General features: G+C 44.5%; 2 protein-coding genes across 4 annotated transcripts in view; one reads left to right on the forward strand and one right to left on the reverse strand.

Annotated features, from left to right (window-relative positions):
- Positions 1-5,000, forward strand: part of LOC143300857 (inositol 1,4,5-trisphosphate-gated calcium channel ITPR2-like) — a 393,676-nt gene that overhangs the window by 62,624 nt on the left and 326,052 nt on the right. The gene's annotated exons all lie outside the window — the stretch shown is intronic.
- The window catches only part of LOC143300513 (conodipine-P1-like), a 5,684-nt gene continuing 4,397 nt past the window's right edge, over positions 3,714-5,000 (reverse strand). Inside the window, exon 3 of the mRNA XM_076614245.1 lies at positions 3,714-5,000. This exon is cut by the window's right edge and continues 1,188 nt beyond it. The gene's annotated coding sequence lies outside the window, so the exon portion shown is untranslated.

Genomic DNA, 5,000 nt, shown 5'->3' on the forward strand with positions numbered 1-5,000 from the left:
GGTAAGTCCTTCACACTTTGGACATTGCATTGCATTGCATTGCATTGTATTGTATTGTATTGTATTGTATTGTATTGTCGTGTCGTGTCGTGTCGTGTCGCGCTGCGCTGCATTGCATTGCATTGCATTGTATTGTATTGTATTGTATTGCACTGTATCGTATTTATTGTATTACTTTGTGTCACAACAGATTTCTCTGTGTGAAATTCGCCCTGCTGTCCCCTCCGGGAAGAGAGCGGAGCGCCACCCCTTCTCCCCCCCTCCTTCCCTCCTTCCTCCTTCCCTCCTTCCTCCTTTTTCATTTTATTTTACCACATGCAAAGTGTACTTGTTTCACAATCCACCAGACTGGTTTTTTTTTTTATTACTCGGAATACTTAGTCCGGGCCTGTGACCTCTGGCCTCTGAACTCTGTGACGGGCAATTGGAGAGAGCAGGTGTGCTGAGTTGGTGCTGGCGAAATTTGTCACGAGTTTTGTTTTTCAATTTTAGACGTTAATAGGACTGTGCATTGAAGGTCACTTGAATTCTGTGCGACTGGCCTTATTCAAAACGCTCAGCAACTTGTCTGTTACGAAAAACAGCCACCCAGAATTGTGCATAAATAGGGTTGGCAACATTCACATTTCTTCCCCTGTGCTCTTTCCATTGAGTTCCGTTCCTTAGATGGAAAAATCGTAAATTTCTGTAAATAACATTGTAATCTATCTATCTATCTGTATGTATATATACACACACACATATATATATATTGGTTAACAACATTATATATATATATATGTACTCTTCCTTTTTCCCCTGTCATGAGACACAAAGGCCAGAGTGGAGAGGAAGAAATATAGAATAGAACAGAACATGTCTTTATTACCAAGTGTACCGCAGTCACAAGGAATAGTGGGGGCGAGGGGGGATAGTACATAACAAGATACGAACATAAATCGAAAATCATACACAAACACAGATACAGTAGAAATTAGGATACATACAAGTGCATATCAATATAAAAACTTGTGCATACTCACACACACACACACACACACACACACACACACACACACAAAACGCACGCACACACACACACACACACACACACACACACACACACACACGCACACACACACACACACACACACACTGTCTGTCTGTCTGTCTGTCTGTCTGTCTGTCTCTCTCTCTCTCTCTCTCTCTCTCTCTCTCTCTCTCTCTCTCACACACACACGCGCGCGCACTCAAATAGAGTATATATTACAATGTTATTGACCAAGTTTACAAGTTTTTCCGTCTCATAAAGAGAAAAGTAGAGGGGGAAGAAGTGTGGATGTTGCCAGCAGGGTTATTGACTGTTGGTGTGTCTGTATCATAGTTTGGGTTTAGATTAAAGAGCCATCAGCCACATTTCCTGTTGGTGTGTCTGTATCATAGTTTGGGTTTAGATTAAAGAGCCATCAGCCATATTTCCTGTTGGTGTGTCTGTATCATAGTTTGGGTTTAGATTAAAGAGCCATCAGCCACATTTCCTGTTGGTGTGTCTGTATCATAGTTTGGGTTTAGATTAAAGAGCCATCACCCGCATTTCCTGTTGGTGTGTCTGTATCATAGTTTGGGTTTAGATTAAAGAGCCATCACCCGCATTTCCTGTTGGTGTGTCTGAATCATAGTTTTGGTTTAGATTAAAGAGCCATCACCCGCATTTCTTCTCGCTCCACTCAGCTGTGTGACTAACGGAATGAACGTCCTATACTGCTCATTCCATCTTGGGAGAGGGGGGAGGGGACAAATTGTTGATATTAATTTAAAAAAAGAAAAGAAGAAAGGGTAATATCCACATTTCTTCCCCTGTGCTTTTCCATTTATAAGACGAAACCCCCCCCCCCAACAAAACCCTTGTAAACTGGTTACTGACATTGTGATATATTCTCTACATTTCTTTCTTCCCCATCCACACTTTGACTGGCCTCCTTTACGTCTCTTGAAGACAAGGGGAACAGATGCACAGTATATATTACGATGTTAATTTAACACATTTTTTTCTCCCGGGGGAGAACACGGGGGGAGGGGGGGATGTGGATACTGCCAAAAAAATGTGTGCACGTTCTGTGCACGTTCCTTCCTGAAACTGCGGTCTTTAGTTTTGTGGTCCCCCCAACCCAGTCGTTTTTGAGATCGCCACTGCGACGTTCAGTGACAATGGTGGATGTTTCGTTTCCAGGTTGTTTATTGGCTACGTGAACCGGTGGGTCAGTGAATGAATGGATTGCTTGCGCATTCAACTAGTATGACTCTCTCTCTCACTATATAAATATATATGTATATATATATATTATATATATATATATATATATATATATATATATATATATATATATATATATATATATATGTGTGTGTGTGTGTGTGTGTGTGTGTGTGTGTGTGTGTGTGTGAGAGGGTGGGCAGTGGGTAGGCAGAGAAAGACCGGGAGAGAGGGGGAAAGAGGGAGAGAGAGTGTATGCGCGTGCGTGTGACAGGGAGAGAGAAGCGGAGAGAGAGAGAGAGAGAGAGAGAGAGAGAGAGGGGGAGAGAGATGGGAATGGTAATGGGTTGGAGGGGAGTTAAGGATGGAGGCGATGGGGTGTGCTAAGGGGTTTCGTTCGTAATGGTCTACGAGACAGGGTGTGTGTGTGTGTGTGTGTGTGTGTGTGTGTGTGTGTGTGTGTGTGTGTGGGGGGGGGGGGGGGAAGGGGGGGGGGGAGTAGGACAGGGGCTTGGGGGGTGAGGATGGATCAAAGGCGATGGACATTTTCCTACAGTTAATTTCCCCATCTCCACTCCAGCCCCATGTCCCTCCTTTCGCGGCACTGTTGTCAGCAGGGATGCATTCATTTCCATGTAACCTCCGCCTCCCTCTGTCTCTTGTCTCTCCTCTCTCTCTCTGCCTTCACGCCCACCCCACCACTCTCTCTCTTTCATACTACATTTGTTGTGAATCCGGACTATACCCCCGTCGCTCCTTTTTCCCTGTTCCCAGGCCCTCGTGCCTTTTCTAAAACGCCGAAACATCAAAGCCTGAAAATTAAAATTATGACCACCTTTCCTTCCTGCCTCCCTGCCCTCCCCCTCACTCTTCCCGTCTCTTCCTCCTTTCCTCTTCCCCCCTCCCTCTTCCTATTCCCTTTTCCCCTCCCTTCCCCCTCTTTGTTTTTCTCTCCCTCCAATGTCTGTCACTCTGTCTCTTTTTATCTCTCTTCTTCTTCTTCTCTCTCTCTGTGTGTGTGTGTGTGTGTGTGTGTGTGTGTGTTCCCCCCTCTCTCTGTCCCCCACCTCCTCCCCCTTTCTCTGTGTGTGTCAGTCACTCCGTTTTGTTTCTTCACTGTTATGGATACGACGTAAGCGGGATGAAAAAGAATGATAACCGTTGATGTTGCGGAATCGATTTGTTTGATATGAAATAGGTGCAGCTTGTTCACTGCAGCTGCTTTCTCTGTCTCTGCCCTCCACCCTCTGTCTGTATATATATATATATATATATATATATATAATCGTACATAGGTGTACGCATATACGGACGAAAACACTCATAACACACACACACACACACACACACACACACACACACACACACACACACACACACACACACACACAGGGAGGGAGGGAGGGAGGGAGAGAGGGAGAGAGAACAGACAAGCAAACACATTTCTGTATTTTTTCACGTTCAGTTTATTGCAGTGGCATGTTGATTGGATATATTTACGCCAGCTGTGGGAGTATGCAGGGCGGGAATGCCTAACTGCGAACGATCCAGCCGAAGCGACCAGCTCAGCTTGTGAAGTGTACAGATTGTAAAGAGCGCGGAACCAGACGGAAACAGCTTATGTTTGACTGGCTTTTGGAAATGGATATTCTTTTAAGTACCAGAACGAGGTCGTAGCAGACGTTAAATTGTGAAATGTGTGTGGTGAGAACGCTTCGAAGTAGTGCTGCACACGAAACGTTGGCAATTATACGCTGTTCGCAATTAGGCACACCTACCCTACTTTGCCAGCATTGGAATAAACGAACATCCTCAGTGACACGGTGTTTTCCTTTACCTTCTTTGTTCCGTCTGCATATTGACATGTTTCCCTATCAAACTCCCCCCCCCACCGCCCCCTATAAACTTTTGCCAGGGACAACTGTTCTTTGATGAACAAGAATGTGAAAGAATTTGGAAGAAAGAAACATGAACATTAACAGAATTCAACAGTGTGTTAAAATAGCCAGAGAACCAATTCCCTCAGAAAACAAATTTAAACCATATATCGCAGAAACGAAGAATCAATATTTGTATTGTATAGTACTGCAGTTTGTTGTTGTTGTTGTTGTCACAACAGATTTCTCTGTGTGAAAATCGGGCTGCTTTCCCCGGGGGAGAGCGTCACGTCGCCAGAGCGCAACGCCACCCATTTTATTATTGACCCATTTTCCGGTCTGCAAGTGTATTTGTTTTACCGTTGAATTGGAATTTCCTTCAGAATGTAGCGATGTCCACATTTCTTCCCCCATTCCTCTGTGTGACTGGCGGAATTGAACGTCCTCGCCTTGTTGTGAACACTGCTCGTTCCGTTTTGAGGGGGAAAAATAAGTAGACATTACCGAGAATGCTGCCAGGGACAACCCTTTTGTTGTCGTGGGTCCTTTTACGTGCGCTAAGTATATGCTGCACAAGGGACCTTGGTCTGTCATATCATCCGAATGACTTACACCCAGTAGTGGGTGTGTGTGTGGGGGAGGGGGGGGGAGAGTAAAAAATCAAGAACAAAAAAACCAAACCAAACCAAAACAAAACAAACAACAAAAAAAGAAAAAAAAGAAGAAAAAAAAGAAGAAAACCACGGTCCTTATATAGGACACGAACTCTTGGACCCTCACTTCTAGTCGGAAGCGGAACCACAAGGCCACGCGCTCCACTGTAGAAGTTTAGTTTGTATCGACTAAGTCGTTAGCAAATACAGTACAACAGTACAACGCTTGTTCATGAA

The sequence above is a fragment of the Babylonia areolata genome, chromosome 26, assembly GCF_041734735.1.
Source record: "Babylonia areolata isolate BAREFJ2019XMU chromosome 26, ASM4173473v1, whole genome shotgun sequence".
Classification (NCBI taxonomy): Eukaryota; Metazoa; Mollusca; class Gastropoda; order Neogastropoda; family Buccinidae; genus Babylonia; species Babylonia areolata.